This window comes from Strix uralensis, chromosome 15 (genome assembly GCF_047716275.1).
Source record: "Strix uralensis isolate ZFMK-TIS-50842 chromosome 15, bStrUra1, whole genome shotgun sequence".
NCBI classification, from domain to species: domain Eukaryota; kingdom Metazoa; phylum Chordata; class Aves; order Strigiformes; family Strigidae; genus Strix; species Strix uralensis.
The window spans coordinates 1,475,395-1,488,248 of record NC_133986.1 but is presented as its reverse complement, the minus strand read 5'-3'; the positions used below and the strand labels follow the sequence as shown (position 1 = coordinate 1,488,248).

At 41.0% G+C, this 12,854-nt stretch overlaps 1 protein-coding gene and 1 long non-coding RNA gene across 2 annotated transcripts in view; one reads left to right on the top strand and one right to left on the bottom strand.

Moving 5' to 3' along the window:
* LOC141950295 (uncharacterized) overlaps positions 1-12,854 on the bottom strand; it is a 79,163-nt gene that overhangs the window by 45,093 nt on the left and 21,216 nt on the right. The window lies entirely within an intron of this gene.
* GALNT18 (polypeptide N-acetylgalactosaminyltransferase 18) overlaps positions 6,760-12,854 on the top strand; it is a 326,140-nt gene continuing 320,045 nt past the window's right edge. The window contains exon 1 of the mRNA XM_074884912.1: positions 6,760-6,872. The gene's annotated coding sequence lies outside the window, so the exon portion shown is untranslated. The remainder of the gene's footprint in view (positions 6,873-12,854) is intronic.

Below are 12,854 nucleotides of genomic sequence, written 5' to 3'. Positions count from 1 at the left end.
TCAAGGAAGCATATATGTTTTTCAATTGTCTGAATTATCATTCTTATCTAAATGGATCTATTGATCATTAATGATCTAGAAACCCTTAGGGCATGACAGGCAAGTGAGAAAAATCCAATAAGCTCTCCATCATTGCAGAATACCAAGAAGTGAAAATGCTGCTGTTGTGTCCTTACAGCACACCTGTGAAACACTGCATGAATTAGTAAACAAGATCTTCTGGATGCTACAGGCTGACCTTCAGTTCTCTTAGCATATACAGACATCCACTGAGTACAGCCTTTCATTCCAACAGTACCTATTTTCAAACAATATATTATAAATTAAAATTATATTTATGAAGCTAATGGAGTGTGTAACACATACAAACATACTAATAGTTATTTAGGGCCTTAGGAACAGAGGAACACAGCATTCCTGACACTTTTTTTTTGTCATTTAAAGCAAACTCAGGCATTTTTAACAAATGGGTATTTTCACTTATGTCTTCATTGGCAGTGTCTTTATTTCACATAACTGAATGCCATAGTTACCTTTCATGCCTTACTGAGTTAAAAATCCTGGTGTCTGACCCCTACTATGTGACAGTGAATGGGATGAGAAAAACCTCATTTGATTCTTCCATCAGATGTCACCAAAGATCATAATTTTCTATTGGCTTTCAGACATTTAAGCATGTTGGTTTATTAGGAAGCAAGAAGTTCCTGTTTTAAGGAACTGCATTAATAAGAGGACCTATTAGATTTACCAGTAAAAAAGTCTGGTACTATACCTTAGGTTGTAATATCAAGGGTGATTGCTGGTTGAGGGTATCTGGGGCTAGTCACTCAAGGCCTGGTTCAAAGTGTCTTATCTACTGTCCAGTGTCTATCCAGTAATTTTTAATGTGTTTTAGATCAATAAAACAGTCCTCCTAGTTCTAGAGCTCTACTGGAAAATCTCACCACTTCCACCAGAAATGCCATTTGGATTAAACCACTTTAATTAAAGCATACTAATTTTGATCTCTTCCTTAAATAATGCTTTTTTCTAAAATATTTTACTCTGTAGGTGTCAACAGCATCAAAGTTGATGCGTGGTCATAGAGTTTAAGGGATAAGACTCTGTAGATTTAATCTTCCCTATAATAACCAGGCTTGAGGCCAAGAGCCCGTCAGCCCTTTCTGTATCTGTGCAGCACAGAAGACATTTCTCGGCCACATATGGCACTGCAAGCAGGACTGCATGTCAGCTCTGAGTAGCTGTACTAGATAGTCAAGTGTTTCAGTATGGGTGTGGTGCTGCTCTAACCTGTCTTTGGACCCAAGATAGTTTATCCTCTGATGTGGACAGCATGAGCTCTGTTTGCTGTGGAGTTACTGGAATAGTCAAATTAACTCTGCATTATGCTCCATTGCATGGTTCCGACCTGGCCTCTCTCTGCTATGAAATCATTTTTGTATGTAAAAGGAGAGGAAGAAAGATTCATATCCACTAAAGTCCAATATTCCTCCTTTAAGGCAGTAATGGAGTAGTGTGTGCTGACTACAGTACTGGCTTTTGCCCAGCGAACAAATAAGAACAAAACCAAATAGTGAATAGCAGTTCAGTAAGAGAGTAATCAGTCTGTATTAACACTGAGTAAGGCATGGGTCATGTCAAAGAAATAGGAGATGTTCACGTAGTAAAGATGTTTATCATAATGAATATGCGTACTCTTAATCCTGGTATTTCCAAATTCATTAATTCTTGGATATACTTTTCATATCCTTGTAAATTATTCTTATAAGTAATACATAAACATATTTAAGAAATCTTAGCTTAATGATGCTGTATTCTTCATAATGGTTTACTTTTTTAAATTTTTGAGTGGTGATCTGCATGTTTTTTCTTGTACTCAGATGCGTATGTGTGTTTATAATATAAACAATAGCAAATGAAAAAGCTTCTGAAGCTTCTGATGTACTGTTTGCATACAGCTATGTTCATCTTGGGTTACTTATTATTTTGTCCAACGTAAACAATGCTTTTCAGGATGATATGCCCCAAATAAACTTGCCAGATACCTTTTAGATGACAGACTAGAAAGAAGACCTAATCCTGTGAATACAAGTCAACCATGTTTTATTATGCTAACCTACTATTAGATATAGTGCAGAATATGGCAGTTGAAAAATCTGCCAGGAATGAAACAAAACAAACAAAAATGGAACAGGTGATATGGCCCAAGAAGCAAGGCTTGATGCCAAAGTGGACATGACAGAGTTCTTGACTGGAGAGACGAAATAGGTTCTGCACAGTAACTGTGAACCTTGAAGGAGTGAAAAATGATGAGTGGATGAAAAAGTGGAGGGAAGAAGATCCTGATCTAACAGCATCAGGAAACAACACAAAAATTCAGTCTCCCTGTTTATTTTCAGTAGCTGTTAAATATCTTTGGTGTATCTTGTACTTTTGATAACTGTTACACAGTAAGGGATGTAATACCTTACTCATTTTATAGGGGCTTCAGATCAGCCAGGTCAGTGATTCATCTTGGTTCTGAGAACTCCTTTGCACACCTCCAAGAACCACTTGGTGACTGGACCAAAAATGTTTCCTCTGTTGGGAACATTTCTGCTAGCCAGGTTGGTGGGTGGTTGTGCTAACTACTTGGCATGCAATGCAAGTCTAAAGAGGCCTTTCGTTTAATTTTGGATAATAGTAAAACATTCTCTTTGATTAATGCAGATGACTAATTGATTAATCCATATCCAATCTTATATTTTAATAGAAGTGTGTGATACCTATAGATTTCTGCTTCTTGAAAAAACTGCATTTTCTTTCTTTATTATTTCCTGATAAACTAATAACAAGAATTTTGCTACCTCTTTGATGTTGCTGGAATCAGATTGCACGTGTGGCTTTTACTCAGACCACTGTATTTCAGGTCAGCTGATCTTGTTTTGTCTGATTCTGATATAACTCAAATGTTTTCCCTTTTAGCCCTCTGGTAAACTGTTATTGTCTTAGGCCATTATCTTTTTCCTGCTTACATGCAAGAATTAGTATAGACATGTTGCATTTGAAGAAATCTACACCCTTCTGCAGTATGGCTCACGATAGCATTACAATGCATTATTAATTCTGTACTTAGCAGATTAAGCTAACTCACATGCTGGGTATTATAATGAAGCTTTGAGATTTAAGGATGTAAGATGAGGTTGGCATCTCCTTAAGCAGAGTTATGAGGCTAGAGGGAGTTTGCCACTAGATATCTTCAAGGAATTTTCTTGGGGCCAAACATGTGATGCTTTCATTAATGACCTTTGCACAATAAGGAAGAGTTTGCTAATGAAACTTGCTGTTGGCATGCAGCTGGGAAACATTGTTACTGTGCAAGAGAATTACAGTATGATAAAGAGGAACTGAATAACCTTGATGACAGGCAAGAGATAAAAGAGAAGAAATTCAGTAGCCGACAGAACAGGTTCATGCACTTAGAGACTGTTCGTAAGAGCTTTCTCCTGAGACAGCAACTGCCACCTAACCCACAAGGTCAGCATCCACTAAGTTTCAGTCACTATTCATGTGAAAAACTGCTTATAGGTTGAACATCATGGCACTTTTACCAAATCAAAGCTGATGCAAGTTTTACAAGTTATGTATTTTCCTGCCTTTCCCGCTTGCACAGTCCTCCTGGAAATACAAGGGATGTGGCAACACCCAATAGACACTGAATAGCACAAGCTTGTTTCACCTGCCTAGCACAAGAAGGGAAGAGAGGCTTAATTCACTTGTCCATCCAACTTGGAGACAGAATCTGAGTCTCTCAGCAGAGTATGTTAGCAAATAGGATCACAAATATTCTGTTGCAAGTTTTCTGTATTCTATGTGAATATGAAATAGAATCACAGAATGGTTTGGGTTGGAAGGGACCTTAAAGATCATCGAGTTCCAATCCCCCTGCCATGGGCAGGGACACATACTTTCACTATATATAAAATAACTTAATACTAATTGCAACAGGAACTACACTTGGTCTTACAAACAAATCATCCAACTACCAAGCCTGTGGGGTCATTTTCACTTTTGGCCCAAAGAATTATCAAAGCTTTGGTTTGGTTGGTTTTGACAGGTAACTGCCTTTCTCAGTGTTAAACTGACTGGCAAATCCGTTCCTCAGCAGATATCTTTCTTGAAGAAGGGCTTGAGTGTTCGAAACTGCTAGGTTTTTTCCCAGCTGCATTAGGTCATCTAATAAAATGTGTCATCTGCCTTGATAAATGTTGCTTCCTATTTTCTAGGCTTGAGAAAGTGCAGCTTCACAATTGGCTTCTGTGCTACTGCTAAAAGCTGGGGCCTAGTTCCCACTCACCTCCTGTATGCTAGTTCTATCATTTATATTGCATTATGGTGAAACTCGACTAAAAAAAAAAAAAGTTACTGTCAGGTCAATTGACAAATGTTGATACTAGAACCAGATAAGGGATGGAAATGTCTAGTAGGCAGAGTGGTACTGCCTCTTCGGCCAGCATTGGCTTTGTGGCTGTGATGAAACTGCCCAAAAGATCCTTGTTCATCATTCATGTGTTGGAAATGCATACTACTGTGCTGCTTATGTTCCTGTTGAATTTGGACCACAGTTGGCACACTAATTTTAATTTAGAGGGAAAGACTGATGAAAATGCATTTAAGATGTCCATTGTAACAGCAACAGCGGTAACTCATAATCTCTGCCGTCAGTAAGTACTGTATCGATCCACAAGGATGGGACCCTGGGAACAAAATACTGCCCAAAAGCTAGGTACTTATTTTTTTCTGATTCTTAAATATCTTCCAGTAGTGGTCCTGCAGTGGCATCTCTCTCTCTCATTATTTTTCACAATTGAAAGGCTTTCTCCCCTTCTCATGAGATCTTTTGTGCTGTACAATAGGTGTCACGTTTACTGTTGTTTCAAATTCCCTTGCTGGATTTTTTTCCATTTCAAAGAGTTTCAAAGTAATCCTCCTTTACTCATATTTCACAATCACTAAAACATTGGACAAGCATACAGACTATGACAGAAAACAATAAAATTAAAGCAATTCCCAGCTGAATAAAGTGAAGGCAATCCCCAGCTGAGGGTGATATGACACCATATGTCCATCACATACATTTAGGCATTAGAGAGAAAATTAAGCAGCTTGTAAAAGTTGTAGCATTGTGCCTGGGTGTTGGAAGGACACACAACACTTCCCATCATTAAATGAGGATTTAATGTCTGGGGTGCTCAAATGCTTCTCATTTTTTCTAAAACAAACCTTCATTAGCATGTTTGTTTAAGCAGTACAAACTATCTTGTCCCTGCTGCCCAATGGTGGCTGTGAGGGTTTGCTTGCAGCTGCTGATCCATCATGATAAGTGCTCGGACGTCATCTGCACAATGTGTCTGCTTTGCTTTGCCCTGGGAAAATACAGTTTTTAAAGAGTCAGATTACTGACTCATGAAAAGTGGAAATAGGTTCATAAAACCAGTGGTAGTAGGTACAAAACTATGCCTCTGTTTTAGTTCTCTAATTGCTTTCTGCAGTTTTATTTCTGCTTGCAGGACGTTTTTATTCAAGGGTAGTAAGATTCTGGAAATCAGTGTTTGTAATGGAAATTGTGACCTGACTTCAATGTTAGTCTTGCAGACTGTCTGCTGGAAAAGCTGTACTTTAAGAAATACTGAGTATGAGAAATCTGTTTCTACAGTGAAACACAAAAAAAGAAAACATATGCACAAATAATTATTTATAGAGTCTGGTATAGGACCAGAACAGCAAAAATCTTGAGGAGGAAAGCCTTAAGACTCTCCTGTGCCAGACCCTGGCAGGAACAAGCACTATTACCATGTTAATGACACTCGGTGTATATGGACAAACTTTGTCTCTGCAGGACCATTTTGTGAAGTGCTCACGGCTCTGACTTCAACAACGGCCCTAGAGAAAAAACAGCTTTGCATTCACCTGCAGTTAAGTTAAATCATGTGCTTCATGTTTGCTTAGAGATATCCAGCAAAATGCACACACCTGTGTGCAGGGGAGCCTGGCTGAGCCTCTGCGGGGAGTGGCTGCCAGCTGGGCTAACCGGGCCCACCTGGTCCTGCACTTCCAGAACCTTCTGCGCTGCCCCTGGGCCTCTCACAAGGCAATGCCTGTGGAAGGGCTCTGTTGCTTTTGCTCTAAAAGGAAGCACGGCCTTGAAAAAGACGGTTGTTGGTGGTCATGCTGCTTCGCCTTGAGCTCTGGAAGGGCATTTTGGACCCAGAAAGGTGGAGTCACTTGTGATTTGAGAGGAGAAATGCTGCTGCACTACCAAGAGAAGTTGCTGGTAGGTGATGAGGCTAAATTATGAGGGGGACTAGATCTTTTAATCCTTAGAGTGAAAGTGGAGTGTTTTGCTTGTAAATTTTGGTGCTACTTTTGTAGTCAGGCCTTCTCTGCGTGCAGTGGGTGAAGGGCAGCAGGGCGAGGCTCTCCCGTGCGGCTGGGCAGGCATCTCCGGTGGCTGTGCGGCGGGGTGCGCCAGGAGCGCTGAGGGCGCGGGAAGAGGCCGCTGCCCTCGCTGTGGCAACTTCCCCAGGCGCCGCGCCTGCCTGGGCTGCTCTTGGAGGGGGCTGGCAGCCTGCGGCGGGCACCCTGGCCTCCGCGGGCCCCCGGGGCTCCGCGGGCACCCCGGGCTCCGCACGCCTGCCGCTCCGCGGGAAGGCTGCTGCTAGCAACGGCCCGTCCGCCCGGCGCCAGCAAATCCGGCCGAGGGCCGCAAGATGGCGCCGGCGGGCGGCCGCCCCGCCTCGCGCCGCCGCCTCAGGGAGCAGCCGCCTTCGCTGGGAGCGGGGAAGGACCTGCGGTAGCCCGGTGCGAGGGACCCGCGCGGCGTCTGGAACTTAGTAAGTCTCTGAGCACTTGAAACAGTACTTTTGCATCGGGTGTTGAGCACAGCCCGCGCTAAACTCAAAATGCTGCGTATGGCGTCTAGCCTGGGATTCTGTGTTCAGCTTCCATTTTTAATGCCCTTTTGCCTTAAAGCTGTAAGCAAGCTCCTTTTGAAGGGATTCACAATGTAAGCGCTTCAGTTTCTAAGAGTAATGAAAAGCACTTGATCACAGCTTTAAAGCAGGGCTTTCCTTTGTTGTTTTTCCTTACGCAAAGACATGGTATAATCAACAAGACCAGGGTGGTTTCTGGAGTATCTTGAATTTGTCTGGTGGTAGTATATGGGGAAAAGTGTTTTCTGGGGGAGAAAAGAACTTCTATCCTGTTTATTTTTAATTCTTTAACAGATTTGAGAGAGGAGAAGGCTAGGTATGGAAGGTTAGGTTCTTCCCCTTGCTCCCAAAAAAAGGTTTATTTCTCACAAGAAAGAGAAGAAACTTTTGGTGGGCAGTTTGAATGGGTGGTTCAGTCTGAACTGGAAGCCAGTGGGGCTGAATTCAGTCTCTATTAAGGACACTAAAACCAAGGATTTCCATCTGTAGTAGTTTTATTCCTGTTCTTATCCTCTTTGTTAATGTAGATATGGTCTGGAAGGGAAATTAATATTATGCCTTAGTCTTTATGAGGGATCTTGCTCCCAAATGTAGGGACCCACAGCAGAGGGGCAACGAGGTTATGAAGTTACTACATCTGAAGTAAAACCAACTTCAGAGCTGGATGGTAAGGGCTGGGGAGGAGGATGTGAGGAGGTCTTTGAAGCCTGGCAGGAGAAACGGGTCTAAAGTGAGGATAGCTTAAAAAAAAAATCTTCAGTGATGGCTGCCAGAAGGCCACCTAAAGCAGCCTTCTGATGGAAGGAAAATGCTAAAAAATGCAGCTAGGTAATGGTGTCCTGTCAGTTTTTGAAAATAATCAGAGCTGCTGAGTCTGAACTGAGTTTCCTGTCACCCCTGGAGAATCTGTTCCAACTTGTCGTGGTTTAACCCCAGCCAACAGCTAAACACTGCACAGCCACTTGCTCACTTCTCCCCCCTTCCAGTGGGATGGGGAGAAGAAGGAAAAAAAAAAGTAAAACTTGTGGGTTGAGATAAGAACAGTTTAATAATTGAAGTAAAAAAAAATAATAATAGTAATAGTAATGAAAAGGAATATAGCAAAAAGAGAGAAATAAAAACCCAAAGAAAAGAGAAGTGATGCACAAAGCAGTTGTTCACCACCTGGTGACTGATGCTCAGCCAGTTCCCCAGCAATGATCAGCCCCTCCTGGCCAACTCCCCCCAGTTTATATACTGAGCATGACATCCTAAGGTAGGGAATAGCCCTTTGGCTAGTTTGCGTCAGCTCTCCTGGCCGTGCTCCCTCCCAGCTTCTTGTGCACCTCCTCGCTGGCAGAGCATGGGAAACCGAAAAGTCCTTGACAGGATAAGCACTACTTAGCAACAACTGAAACATCAGTGTATTATCAACACTATTCTCATACTAAATCCAAAACACAGCACTGTACCAGCTACTAGGAAGAAAATTAACTCTATCCTAGCCGAAATCAAGACAGAACTCTTAAAATCTTATTTTCAGAATTAACTCACCATTTCAAAACAAGCTGTTGGAATTTCAGTGGTGCTGCAACTTGCCATCTGCTATTTTTCTAATTCTAGCTTATGTTTGAATAAATCTGGCTCATTTTCACAAAAGTATGTTCTAGGACTTGCATGTTCTGGCACTGCATGATCCTCTTGGGTTTATTTATAGATTGCGTGGGTACCTAGGGATGGGGTCTCAGAACTGAAAAGGTTTATGAGATCTGTTCTTACCCTTCCCTTTTTCCAAATTTAAGAAATGGTTCTAAATAGCATGTTTTATTATTCTGAAGGGGAAGTGAAAGGATCAGTCATGGTAATCTCTGCTTGATTCCTTGTAGCTAACAGTGATTTCACTTACAGAAAGAGGACTCTGCTATCATAAAGACTTACACTGCTCTAAACAAAAAGATATGCTCAGGGTTTTCTTTCGCTCTCTTTTTAAGATGCTGTTGCTGTAACGAAAGCATGAACTGCATAACTGATGGGCAGATTTCCAAAACGTATGAATGTTTAGCAAGGTTAACATTCCAGAGAAAAAACAATATGGAGCACATCTTGATTCTGGTTAACTTAGGAATTGTCAAGGGTTGGGTCTTCTATACGTTCCAGATAACTGTAATAATTTCCTGTATTTCTGGAATATTTGCACATACCACCTTTTAAATTGGTTTTCCTGTTAGTGCATCCAGTTAGATACGGGCTTATGTTCAAATAGTTGCACTGAAGTTTCACACAAAGAGTAGGGAGGTTTAGATCTGAGTCCTTTCCTGGTGTGTTATGCTCAGTGCTTTGGCATCTAGGTCCAGGTGCCTTCTGTCCTTGTCTTTTGGATCACCTACTTTTAGTGTAACTTCAGTCTATCATAATATTACTTACACTTTACCAGGGAGATGGCTTCATGAAAGGCGCAGGAAGGACATGCTTTTACTCTGTTACAGGCAGAACACCTAATCCTGTTTCCAGTCACACAGTTATAATGTATGTTGGGCTGCCTGAGAACAGAATCACAGCTGTAAGAGAGCCAGAGAAGGATCTTTTTTTTAACTGTTGTACTATTAAACACTAGGTGCATTATGTGTGAATGCTATTAGTAGTTAAAAAGCAATTTAAAAGTAAGCTTTTACAATGAAGCAAAACAAACATGTTTTCTTCCTCCCCTCCACAAAACCAAAGCTAGCTGTCTGTAGACTTCTAAAATGAGCTGGTATTAGGGAGCTCCTTGAAGAAAAATTAAAATGTGAGGTAACTAATAGAGTTTATTGAAACTTGGGAAATTATATTGCCTGTTTCCAAGCACAGTAAGCTGTAATACTCCATAAGAGAGCACTGAAATAACTTGAATGATAAATGTACATCATGAGTGCACTTCTTGTCTTGCTGTAAACCTGTAGCTGACACTGTACCTGAAAAAACACACCTTTTGACCTAAAAAGGTCAACCATAGCTTTATTTGTAAGCTAGTACCTGAGATTGCCATGTAATTTACACCCACCCCCTGATGGGGGGGAGCTTGCTTTCCTCATGCCTAGTATATGAAGAAGTAGCCAGGTTACAGAGCAGTTGAGTCCGCACAGTTCCTCAGAAGCTGAGCTTTTTACTGCTGTAGCTTTTGTGGCTGCTTGTTAGCATACAGTCTCACCCTCTGCTTTGCAAGGGCTCTAATGCATGGCTGACTCTGCAGCAAGTCGGCTCAGAGAGCTGAAATGTCTGCCAGAAATCCTCCTTGTTGGGTTAGGCAGGTGCTGGTTCTAGAAAAAGAGCTGACATGCATAGCCTGGGGTAAACAGTTTGTGCATTCAGATATGTGTATCTGCTCTAAACATTGTCCTCTGAACAAGGGATAATCAGACTAAAAATGGAAGAGAGTCAATTGAGGTGGTTGGTAAAGAATGCTTGCTGACTGTCCTCTAATACAGCTAGATGTGTCAGATGGTGAAAGGTTGGGAGAAAGAAACAGAACTAAGGAGGGAAGCTACTCTGTGCGTATGTAGTGAACTTTTTTGTCAAGGGTTGGGTCTTCTCTGCATTCCAGGTTACTTTAATAATTTCCTGTATTTCTTGGAGGTTCAGTCAGGGCTCTAAGACACCAGAGCACCACCTTTGACTCAGGAACTCTGCCTACTGTAAATCCTGGAGGCTGGAAGAATATTTTGGAGAAAAAACTCAACTCTGTTCCATAAATGCTCTTTCTGGGCTACTTACTATAGTCTGCCGTAGAGGACAGGTACTAAGTTCAAACAAAGACTTGTTCGGACCTGTGTGGTTCAGAGTGTGTTAAACATTTAGTGGGTTTAGGAAAGGAGTCAGACTTCTAGGAGTTGTACTGCCTTACTCCTAGATGATCTCCTGTAGTAGGCTGGCTATATGCAGGTATAATGCAAGTGGCTCTTTTTGTACCCTGCTGCAGTTAACACCTGCTGGGTTTTAATCCTCTAATGTGCTGAGTGCACTTTATCTAGGGATAAGTAATCTCTGTACTTTAGAAATCTAAAATAAAGTAGGTGGCTGTAGGTGCTACAAAGGAAGCAAACCTTGTCTGCAAGAAGGAAATGGATTCAGTCTGTGTTTTCTTTACTATGTTCCTTGTTTTTTTGAGGATCATATGTAATACAGTGCCTGTCCTTTATATATGGATGTGCATACAGGCATATATGTGATCTCTGTGGGTGGTGAGGTGCAGAATAAAATAAGACTAAAATACATAATTTTGAAATGTACCTCTCAATAGTACTTACTACTCAATTGGAATAGAGCAAAACCAAAAAACTTTGAGATAAATTTAGAGCAAAACATGGATTGAGAAGACCAGCCTGGCAAATGCTGCTCAGTTGTGCTCCTTATCAAGGTGATTTTGGTAGGTGTTGACCTTTCAGAAGCTATTTTGAAAGAAGCCAGCATTTTGGTTAGCAAATGCAAGGAGCACAAATACTTGCAGTCAGCAGAAGGTTTGCAGTGTCAGGCTACCATGCAGAGGAGCAAAGAATTCAGTGCTATTTGTATTCCTTTTCATTTGTGAATTTTCAAGTGCTGTGCATTATTCAAGTCCAAATATTGCCAGATGTTGAATATTTTCAACTACCAGTAAAGTCACTAGGATGTGAGGTCAATTAGGACATAATGAGATGCTGAGCTTGTAAGGTCAACTCATAAGGTCAGCCCTATCCTGACTCTTTGGAACAAATTTTTACTGAAACACAATCATGTTACTTTAGTCCTCATCTTCTCCCGTATTTGTTAAAAAAGGCTACTACCTGAGCAGAGGAAAGCTGTACAGGTAAGTATTAAGCAAAGGAGAATGGTTATTAAAGAGTGGTTATTGTTAGCATTGTCTTGGACACCAGTATAGTCTGGATTAGCATAGTCATGTTGTGATTAATGGCCTTATCAAAACTCAGAAAAATTACAGAACTTACACAAAGGCATGCAATATCCGCTACCACCACAGAACTTAATAATAAGGCAAAGCATGAAACAGTGTTTGATGTCATTAATAAAATCAATCATGGGGTGCAGAAAAGTATTTGCAACTGCATCAGTCCTTGAGGAAAAAGCAGATAAGACAGCTGTGGTGATAGAACAGATAATACATTAAAGAAAAATTAACATATCTTTGGGGATCTTTTTAGCAGGAGGTGAAGGGAAGCTTTTCTTCATGAGGGGGAAACTGCAGTTGGCTGAAAGTGTGAAGAACATCATGATTATAAATCTTCACTCTTAAAGCAAGCATTCTTAAATAGACCCCCTTACAGGTGCCTTAGTGTTTTGTGTAACCAGTGCTAATTGCTTAAATAGCAGTTTCAGCTGCAGTTGTGTTTTTACCTTTGTGTCAGCTAATGACTCCTTATAAACAATGCACCCACTATTTTCCTCCTCTATTTCAGCTAATAATATCCTATAGTAATGAAAATGGTGTGAGTGTTGGGGTTCTTAGTTTTAGCTAAACCATACCATAAAACTTCTTACATCTTCACAACTTAGAGTCATTGTATTCTTGTCTTGCCTAAATAGTTGTCTGGCTTTGCCTTTCCTTGAGCACTGAAATCTGCAGGTTTTGTGGCCTCTTCATTCTTTGTTGGCTTCATCCTCTTAAAAAATGGGCATGCTTTTATTTTTACATGATTGCACATACCTGTGAAATAGAAGACAATAAGCATGCTGATCAAGTCATGCAAGTCATGAGGCACAAGCGTCAAATATCACATCTAAGAATAGCCCTGAGATGATCTCTGGAAGGAGGCTGATTTAGGATCCTGCTGCTACAACCACTTACCAGATAAGTTGTGCCCAAGCTTGAAGAGAAAGAAGTCCATGCTGCTGCTGGCATCAAATGACTATATGTGTCATTGAGATAGAAGC